At 40.5% G+C, this 11,136-nt stretch overlaps 1 pseudogene; it reads right to left on the bottom strand.

The window, feature by feature from the left end:
* Positions 1–9,781: 9,781 nt before the first annotated feature.
* Positions 9,782–10,754, bottom strand: LOC100595861 (annotated as a pseudogene).
* Between the last annotated feature and the right edge of the window lie 382 nt (positions 10,755–11,136).

Here is an 11,136-nt window from a genome sequence, read left to right as displayed (position 1 = left end):
ACAAGAATCAGGCATTGGAGAAATTACGTTGTTCTTCAGCCCCCTTATGTTTCACAGGTAACACTCCAAAGCCCACAGAATATATGTGACTTGCCCAAGATCATGTGTTAGTAAGAGACAATGAACTAAGACCTAGGCCTCCTTCCTACCTCCTCAACATGGCCCTTTCCCAGACACCACACTGCTCCGTTCCACATTCCATCATAGAGCAACTGGACTGGACTCGCCCACTCACTCAGCAAAAATGTACTGAGAACACACCTAACATACTAAGTCCCGGACATAAGTCAAAAAAATGTAAGATTCCATCCTCCCCCTTCCCAAAGGAAAAACAACAACAACAACAACAACAAAAATAGTCCAAATACACAGGTAAATAGGTGAGGACAAGACTTAGCACAGGCTTTAAGATTGGACAGACCTGGACACATAGCCTGACTCTATGCTTTACTAACAGTGTGACCTTGAGCTTCTGTGTTCTCTTGTATAAAATTTTGTGAAAATTTTTCAGAGGTGGTTTGTGAGGATTAAACGTGATAGCCTTTATTTTCTTAAAATACCATAGTCTCTGGACTATACTATTACTATACTGCTATTACTCTAGCAAGGGGCTCAGCAATGGTGGTAATTACCACTACTACTGGCTGACATGAGGCTGACAGAGGGAGGAGTACTTGTGGTCCCTTTTCTTCATTCTCCCATCAGATAGCCTAGAGTCCTCACCTTCCTGCCATCTGTACCACACAAATGTGGAGAGTTATTGGTAAGTTACAAGGGGCCCAGGAATGCCTCACTTAATGGGTTCTGCCTGCAGCAGGACTTAGTATCTCTCCATCTCTCTCTCTCTCAATTTCTCAGGCTGACTGTCTCAGTAAAACACTGCTATTTAATTCTTCAGAGTCAATGAGTCATCCACCAGTCCAAACTTGTACACGTTCCTGCAAGATATAATTTGGAACCTTTGCCTAATAAGTTTTTATTAATAGTAAGATTATCAGACTAAGATGAAAATTGCTACACTAAAAAACAAAAGGAAGTATACTGAGAGCTTTCCTAGATATGCCCTTTATCCATTGTCTTTATAATTCATTTAACTTATAACAATGTAGGGCATTACATAAAAAAGCAACATGGGATCCCTATCCTCACAAGCTCTCCTGGAGGAGGCAGAACAAATACTGGTAAACACCAAGTAGTGAACATGGAAACATAAAGGCAGTTAGGGCTATATAAAGACAGGCATGTCAGTGTTCAGGAGGGAGAACGTCTATAAGAAATAAGAGTTAGCAGAATGTCGGTCAGAAATGAAGCAGGACAGCACCTGTTTGGAAAGACTTCAAGGGAAGAGTTCTGAAGGGCAGTGGGTGATGAATGGAGAGGTGGCTTCAGGTTTGAAAAGAAATAACAAAGCAGGGATGTCAGGAGATAACAGGGAAAGTAACCCTCTAAGAGCAGAGAGCAAAGGTGAGGGGATTTGCAAATTCCTCCAGAACACTGCAGTACTCACATAGTCAAAGCAAACCAAAGAGTTAAATAAAACTGATTTATTAAGGCAGATGTGAATTATATTGCACTCTCTCCCCATTACTTGTTTATCTGTATTAATCAGGTAATGAGTCAGCTTTCTGCTCACGGTTATCACGAATGCGAATGAGAATGTCCCAAAGCCAAACCCCAACATATAACTTCAAAGGTCCAGAAGTGAATTATTGGCCTCATAGAGATCTCTGAAAGGTTAGAGACATCTAGGAATGACAGGATTTTAAAAAAATTATTAAAAATTATAAGAAGAGGATCTAGAAAATTACAGACTTATTTTTTTAATTCTAAATGTTTTTGTTACCATGTCTTGCCACATATGATGGCAATTTTTTAATAACTAGAAAGTTTATATTTTTGCTTTTTGTACAGAGTTTAATACAACAGCACCATGTTGTCAATGGATACTTTTATAAACATTTGTGGACTAACTTGGCTGTGCTTCTTACTACGGTCATGAGATTCACACATATCCCTTTGAAGAAACCTTGATTTGCTCCTCTACAAAGTCACTGCAGGCCACATGGGTGAAATTTACATAGGAAAATAATAATTCTCATTTAGCGAGCTCATTTGATGGGACAGGCACTACTCTAGTGCTTTACTCATCATTTCCAATCCTTGATGATTAATGAATATCACTCTATGATAAAGCAGATGTCATTACAGATGGGAAAACAAGGGCTTAGAGAAGAGAAGCAACTTCCTCAAGGCACACAATTAATATGTCACTGAGAGGAAACTACAGTCCAGCTCTACCTAATGTGAAAGAGAGAAGAAGGAAAGAAAGAAAAAAAGAGAGAAAGAGAGAAAGAGAAAGAAGGCAGGCTGGCAGGCAGGCAGGCAGGCAGGCAGGTGGGCAGGCGGGCAGGCGGGCAGGCGGGCAGGTGGGTGGGCGGGCTGGCAGGCAGGCAGGCAAGCAAGCAAGACAAGGAGGGAGGGAAAAGAGAACTATACCTCAAATTTTGAAAGAGACAGAGAGAGAAAGATAGATAGATCTAGAAAAAGGGAGGAAAAAAGTCATAAAAACAACTTACCCTTCTTAAACAAGGCACAGCTGGAGAATTCAAATCAATTATATTTCCCAGCCCAGAAAATGTTTAGCAAACCACAGATCTTTTAGGGCTCCAGTATTATTCCCAGCACCTCTTTCCAAACACCCTTTTTCTTCTATTACTATATATTACTGGATATTTTTAGAAAATATTGGTAACTCATCAATGAATCTCTCCCTTCTCTCCCAGCAAGGAAGGGAGGGTGGGAGAAAGGATGGAAGGAAGGAAGGAAGGAGGGAAGGAAGGAAGGAAGGAAGGAAGGAAGGAAGGAAGGAAGGGAGGGAGGGAGGGAGGGAGGGAGGGACTATCTTTATAGACCTCTACAATAGTTTTTCAAATGAAAAAGTAAATATCCAGTAAATAAGTCCCAACAGTCACCACACAAGATTGAAACCAGACTCTGAAGCCAGCTAAGAGCTCTTTTTCTCCATTTCCCAAAAAACAGTGATCACTGAGTCAGATATCTTCGGGTTACCTACACACCTGTAGCCATGTGCCAGGAGTTCTGCTACAGACAGAAAATCAACCAGGTTGGAAATAATTGCAGCATAAGGTCTCACTTTATTGCCACTGATAGAAGAAATCTTACCAGTCAACAAAACATAGGAACAATCCACAATGCCTCTTGCCACTTAGAAAGGTAGATGTTGTACGGAACATCTACCCTCTCCCTGCCCATCCTCCAGCTTGGCTCACTTCCAGTGGGAAGTGACTGTGTCTGGAAAGGAACTGGCCAACTTTGACAGCAGCCTCAACTCCCACAGCACCCTGGCTCCATGTTCTTTAGGATGGTGCCCTGGCTGGGCCACAGGAACATCAGCCTCTACAGAAGCAGTGGGGAAAGGCCAGTTGAACTGACATTGTTGTTTCTGGATTGGTTAGCATGTCAGGAAACATGAGGCCATGCAAGGACTGAAAGAGGCTCTTGTTGAAATGGAGCTGCCTCTTTTCTTTCCCCACATTACTTCAAGGGGGAAGTGCACTGGTCCTGTGCCCCACTCATCTTCTTATCTGAACCTCCAGAAAATGACAACTACAACTTTGAGAATCCACTGTGACAGCAATGCCATGCAGATGATATTTTCAGCTGAATTAGACACTCAGAGCAATGCCCAAGGAGCTAGTTGAGTAAGAAAGCCTATGTGAAGAGGCTGAGTAAGGTATGAAGCACTACAGAAATGTGCCTTTATGATATAAGCAGAAATAGGAGACTGATCAGGAGACATAGCTCAGCCTAGACAAAACCAAAGCAATGCTCATCACAATAGAAGGAAAGAAATCAAAATTCCAGAAGAAAGCCGGGGGGGCGGGGGGTGGGGAGTGGACTTTAAAACATCTTACCCTTCTTAGAGAAGCCGCAACTGTGGAATTCAGATCAATTCTATTTTCTAACCCAGAAGATGTTTAGCAGACCACAGATTTATTTGGGGCTCCAATATCATTCCACAGCCCCTCTTTCCAAACACCCTTCTTCTATTACTAAATGGCTAGGTTTCTTTTAGAAAATATTGATAACTTGTCACTGAATCTCTCCTTTCTCTCCCAACTTGAATCTCCAGGGGCAAAAATAACAAAAGAATAAAAAATAAAAGAACAGTGTGGTAAAAAAAAAAAAAAAAAAGTGGGGACAGAAGACCTGAAATGTCTTAGATCTGAGATCTGACTTCCTCTTGCAGACATGTTTTCTTTATAAATTGCCTTTATGAACACCCACTTAGTGGCTTCACGATCCTGCAGCCAAGTTTCCCCTTTCCATCCCACTCACAATGCCTGGGTTCGATCCCTTGTCACCTTTCGCCTCACTGAGGGAGCGAACCCCTCCACTGCCCTACCTCCAGGCTTGGTCTCTCCAAGCCACCCTCCACTCTGCCACCCAAGTAGCATCCTAAATCCCTTCATGTTCTCCTTTGTACAATTTTTCATTATCTATTCCTTACCTATAGCAGTGGTTCTTAATGGTTTCTTGGAGATCTGATTACAGCTTTGGTCACTTTTTTTCATCCCTTGAAAACAAATCACTCATAAGCAATAAATCCTGAGTTAAGAACCCTTGGCCTAGAGCAGAGGTCTCCAAAGGGGTAAGCACCAGATTATACATATGGTACAGAAAAACAATGTTAGCATTCCGATTTTTCCGTATTCCTACTCTTTAGCAAAACTAAAAAGAAAATAATTAGAAAGTAATTTAAATGTATGTATGTTGAGTGTATGGAATGATACTGATGCCCTCACCTAACCCAGCTGAGTTTCCCTGAAGGAAGAACTCTTAAAGGGTCCCACAAGTGAGAGGTGATGGGGGGATCCACATTTATTTCTTCACTCTCAGAATATTGGAATGAACTGCATTCTACATGCTAGAGGATGTTATCAATAGTTAATTTGATAAAATTAAGCCCTTTATATATAAAGAATGTTCTTGTCAAGTCTTTTAAGTTTGATGAAAAAGTTTATTGAACTTAAAAGACTTGCCAAGAACCTACTTTATAAAGGGCTTAATTTTATCAAATTAACTGTCCTTACTAGTTGGCTAGTTATTTTGTATCCAAATACTTAACAGGTATCCAACTAAAAGTGGACTTGCACATTTTTCTTTTACAAAAGACAAGGCTCCCAAGTTGTCTAAACTTTCCTGTGATGACTGGTGGCTGCCAGGATTATGCAGATATTTTCAGAAAAACAGATATGCTTAATATGTCTTTTCAAGGTAAAGGTAACATTTTAATAGTGAATAAGAAAGTAACTGCTTTTCTAAATTAATTTGTTGCTTTGAAAATGGGTGTGCTGGCAGCTTCTGAGGTTGTCCCTGCTGATCTTCTCTTCCTGGTATCTGTGTCCTTGTGTAATCCCCTCCCCTAGAATATGGACTGGACTTAGTAACTCAAATAAATAGGATTATGGGAAGAGTTACTTCTGAGATTATGTTACAGAAAGGCTGAGACTTATATCTTATTCACCCTCTCTTACTCTCTCTTTTTGAGAAGCCCATGGCAAGGAACTACCACCTCTAGCCAACAGCTGACCAGGACCTGAGGCATGCCAACAGGCACGTGAGGGAACTTGGAAGCAGAGCCTCAGTCAATTTGGCCTTGAGCTGACTGGAAGCCTGGCCAACTCCTCAGCCACAGTTTTGTGGGAGACTCTGACCCAAAATAATGCAGCTAAGCCACTCCTGGGATCTGTGACCCACAGAAACTGAGATAAGAAACGTCGGCTGGGTGCGGTAGCTCACGCCTGTAATCCCAGCACTTTGGGAGGCCGAGGCGGGCAGATCACAAGGTCAGCAGATCGAGACCATCCTGGCTAACACGGTGAAACCCCGTCTCTACTAAAAATACAAAAAATTAGCCAGGCACGGTGGCAGGCGCCTGTAGTGCCAGCTACTCGGGAGGCTGAGGCAGGAGAATGGCGTGAACCCAGGAGGCGGAGCTTGCAGTGAGCCGAGATCGGCACCACTGCACTCCAGCCTAGGCGACACAGCGAGACTCCTTCTCAAAAAAAAAAAAAAAAAAGAAATGCCTGTTGTTTTACCACACTGATTGTGGGGATGATTTGTTATGCAGCAAGAGATAACTCACACAACTGGGGAAATGTTTCCTCATCATTGATTTAATCACTAAAAGTAATGTGACTGTGTCTCATTTAAAAAAAAAAAAAACTTTCCTATCTGCACATTAAAAAAAAGATTAGAAACAGAATTTTCTAGGCTGTGTCTAAATAATTCAGATGAAGAGTATGAATTTGAACCAACTACTAAAAATACTAAAATGCAACATCTTCCAAAGAGTTTACAAGAATGACTAAATGATATCAGGAAAAACAGAAAGTTATTGATTACATTTCAAGAAAAACCTAAGTACAGTGTTTAAAACTGAAAAAAAAAAAAACTGTAAAAACTGCATTATGACTTAGTCTTGCCAACAAACACTCCTTCAATTGGAACTGTATTTATTTGTGAAGTGTCTTGATTTAATTAAAACTAGAAATCAAAATAAACTGAACTTAGAACCAGTCCTTTAAATTACCCCATCATAAAGTGTTAAATCAAATTTTTCAAAAACATATCTGCATTTTCAAACACATTATTCATTCTAATGTTTAAGAAAATTTTATAGGAGCAAAAACTAACATGTATCTTTATTTCCTATTTAATCACATCTGTGTGTATTTCTGAAGGGATATAAGAAACTAATCTGATAGTATATATATAAAAATAAATATATCCAAATAAGCACATATTTGAAGAGTATATGCTCAAGTTATTTTTACTGGTAGGTGTATGCAATTAAAAGAGTTTATATAGCCCTGACCTCAAAGACAATTCCAAATGCTTTCCCTCGGTTTGCACAACCTATCTTTTTAGTCCTGCTCTTAGAGCCACTTGCAATTCTCAGGACACCGTTGACTGAGCTTAGAAGCAGATCCTGTCGCTGAAGTCCCTTTCTACACCACTACTCCTATACCCACGCCGAAGTCCCTTTCTACACCACTACTCCTATACCCACCCCCAAGTCCATGGAAGAATTCCTCCTCATATTTCAATGCCTAGCTTACTTGTCAAACAATTCATGACATTTCCTCCCTCCTTCCCCTCCTTTCACCTCTTAATGCTCTCAAAGTTCCCTTTTAACCCTTTTATTACAGAACTTACCATCCTATGTTATATTTTAAGGACTTGTTTCTGTTCCATTTACCCTTAACAAACCAAGGGCTTTCTACAAAATTTTCTTAGTAGCAGGTAGTATGCTGAAAATGCTGTTGAATACATGAATTAATGGATGAACTAATTTTTTCAGAACTTTTTTCCTGTGGCTCAAACTATAGCAAGTTGAAAAGGGAATCCCCTGTCATCTTATTCCAGTCAGATATCTGTATATCTCACCACCAACATTTAATACATATTTTTCCAAAAAAAATTAATTTAAGTAACAGATTCAGCATTTCAGAGCAGATTTCTTACAACCGGGTAAGCAGCATTATCCTATGGTAAGGAGCCAGACTGTGTCAGGTTGAATCCACCTTTGGCACCTATTAACTCTGTAATATTGGACACATTAAATATCCTCATTGCACCTCCATTTCCTCATCTGATAAAATGGGGAAAATAAGATATGGCACAGACCTTATCTTATTAAAGGTCCATAAATGTTGCTTGTTATCCTGTTGACCTTTTGCAGATGTATTAAATAAATATTAAGTGCTAAATATACTCCCAGACTAAGCCTCCCTGGACCTCCAGTGAATGCATACAGCACACACAGAGATAAGCATGTTAAGGACAGGAGATCTGTCTACTTTTATTTTCATTGTAGCCCCAATACCTGGCACATAGTAGGTGCTCAATTACTGTTTGTTGATTGATTTCAGAATTCCCCATACATTTCTGCCTTATACAGATTTGAATCCACATTGTAGTTTCAGACCACCCTTTCCAAAAGCATTCTCAGGATGGCTATTGTCAGAATCAGGATGTGGAAAAACAGTTAATGTGGCTATGTTGCAGGAAAAGCTAAGAAGAAGACCTGAAAGGAAATGACAGTTCAATAAAGACCAACATTCTATCAGTAAAATAGTGGGAAATGATTCATAAATGCAGTATTTACACACAAGTACAAAATGTTCTAGTACTTCAGAAAGTAAAGAAGGTTCATTTAAAAACAACAACCTTGGCAGACTCTAACATAGAATTAAAAACTTAAAACTTAAACCAATTCTATTGTCAGAATTATTTTGATTGTCAGCAGACTAGAACAAGATTAACTAGTATAAGAAAGAAATTGTATGGGGTCACATAAGTGCCAAATTTAGAAGACTGTCTCGCCAACTTAAAGGTCTCTTCAGGTGGGCCCGTCTATCTCTCTACCCCTTTCTCCACACATCTGTTCATCCCTCTGACTCCAGCCTCTCTCTAGATTTTTAGTTTTTTATCTCTTACTACAGGCAAGTTTCCTCCATTTGGCAGTGGGAAAAAAAAGGCGGGGAAAGGCTGCCAATGACTGCAGGCAAACTGCATCCCAGCTCACTGGCCAGAGGTGAAAGGTTTCCGTTCCTCTTAGCTGCATATAGGGTGGGAAGGGATGCTGGGGAGACCGGACAATGTGAATCCACCACATGCAAAAAGGAAAACATTCTCAGAATTCTACTACCACACACAAACTACATCCCATCTTCACACTTCCTTCCAACATTAATGAATAACTTTTAATTACTATCCTGGTACATATTTTTTCTTTTGGCTTTTTGTCTTAAGCATTTTACCTGTTCCTCCAGAGGCTTTATAATGACCAGATTTAAGTGTCTAAAAGTCATTATGCAATAATTCACCTATCATTTCCTTAATGATTAAAATTTATGTAATTTCCAGATACAGCTACATTTAAAAAACATTATAATTATTCTCCTCTTACCTGAAACATGTTACTTTAAAAAAAGTATCTCCTTAAGATAATTCTCAGAAATTGAAATAATGGGTGCAATGTTAAGAACATTTATATAGATCTGGTTCTTAGGATACATTATCAAATTTTTGTTCAAAAAGTTGTATTAAATTTCAGTGTCTCCACAATACATACGTACTGCAGCATCACCATATCTTCATCAGCAGTGAGAATCATATGCAGATAAACGTTTGTTAAGTCATGGTTCCTAAACATTCTCACTAGCTCAGAATGCCGTCATTAATCCTACTACACTTATGGCCTGACTTCCTCACCTGGGAAGACACAGGAAACTGACAAGCATAGTTCTAGCACACAGTAGGCACTCACTAAAAGTTAGGTAAAACTGCATTATGTTCCTATTCATATGTATGTATTATGTATTATGTTCCTATTCATGTATTATGTATTGTATTATGTTCCTATTCATGTTTCCAGGGAAGATCAGCTTTTGAAATGTTAGCTTTGATCATACTAACTACAGAAAAAAGATAAGCAAAAAAATATATATCTTCTGGTTCTAGTTACTTCTATGAAAACCTAAGACAGAAGACACAGAACTTACCTTTTTATCTGTCTACTCCCTTGATCTTGTCTTATCTCTGTTTTGGCAGAAAGGACAAATAAATCTGAGGGTTTTTTGTTTGTTTGTTTGTTTTTTACACAGAAGCGTAATGCAATTAGCACTGGTCCTTTTTTTTTTTTTTTTTTAATTTGCCTAAAGCTTTTTTATTTCTCAAAAGGCTTGGGGGAAGGCTGGTTTCTAGAAACAGATGTGGAATTGAAGAATGTCCTAGGGAGCTAAGTTTTAAGGACTAATCACAAACTTGTTGTTTCTCCAACAATGTCCTGAATCCATTCCTTGCACCATCACCATTTTTCATGCAACAGAAATGTTTCTAGAGCTCCAGAACCACGAGTACCTCATCACGTCCTGAGCACTCACATCCCCCCAGCAAGCCGCCTGCTCTAGAAGTCCTGAGACTGAGTACTCTCCGAAGCCTGGAGATTCGTGCGGAGTTTGTACATGTGGTTGAGCGCTTGTGTGAGGAAAGTCCCGCTGGTGTTGATCTCCATCAAGGTCAAGTTACCCAGCTTGGCATGTGCCTCCTGCTGTCGCACAAAGCTGTCAGCAGACACTCGGAGTTTGGCTATACGAGTGTCCCACATATCCTTGACCAGGGTCCGGATTTCATCTGCCTTCGGGATGTTGTCTGAAGCATGATTTAACAGGAGCTTGGTAAGTTCCATGTAGTAAGGGCTGGGCATTGGGGTAAAAGTTCCTTCCTTTCGTTCATGATCCCTCATCTTCTCCAACTTTTCTACGTCCATCCACTCTGGAGGGAGCAGGCGACATTTCTGTCTTTGTTTCAGGTTAATTGCCAGCCACAGGGGCACTTCCACTGGCAAACCGGGGTTAAAAGGCCCCAGGTCCCCCCGCGATGAGGTAGATCTTGTCCAGACTGAAGTTGGGGATAATGGTAACCAGCTCCTTCTCGGCGAGAAACTCGACCTCGGCCGCGCCCATGGCGGCGCGAGTGGCAGACCAGAGCCTCACGGTCTCCGCCCTCAGCGTCCCGGAAGAGACGCCGCAGCCGCCGTTTTCCCGCCACTGCGGGAGCCCGCCCCAGCCGGAAGCAGCACTGGTCCTTTTTAAAGACTATTGTATTTTTAAAGATTAACCAAGCCTACGGTTGCTTAATTAATGTTTTGGGTCAAAACCCTGGATGCCCATCAGAATGACCTGTAGTGGGATTTTAAAATGTAGATATCTAAACCTCTTCCCAAATCCTCTGGTTTAAAATCTCCAACAGGTGGAGCCAGGTATTTGTAATTTTTTAAATCTCCACAAGTGATTCCGACACAGAGCCATGGTTTGAGAACCAAATAAATCAACCAGTAGTGAGGCATGAGTATTAATGTCAGTTATTCTTAGCCCTTCAATTTAAATTGCAAGCTAAATTTATTAGGGGTTTTTCCTTCTCCCTTTCTGCTGTTTCATGCGTCCATGTGCAGAAAGTTCCACAATAGCAATACTCCCCTCTCTCAACCAGTGCGATTGCTCAGCACCTCTGCCTGCCCTTTGCAGACAGGCCTGCAGCACCCAT

Source organism: Nomascus leucogenys, chromosome 11 (assembly GCF_006542625.1).
Source record: "Nomascus leucogenys isolate Asia chromosome 11, Asia_NLE_v1, whole genome shotgun sequence".
Classification (NCBI taxonomy): domain Eukaryota; kingdom Metazoa; phylum Chordata; class Mammalia; order Primates; family Hylobatidae; genus Nomascus; species Nomascus leucogenys.
Note: the sequence above shows the minus strand (reverse complement) of the source record. Positions and strands in the feature narration are given on the sequence as shown.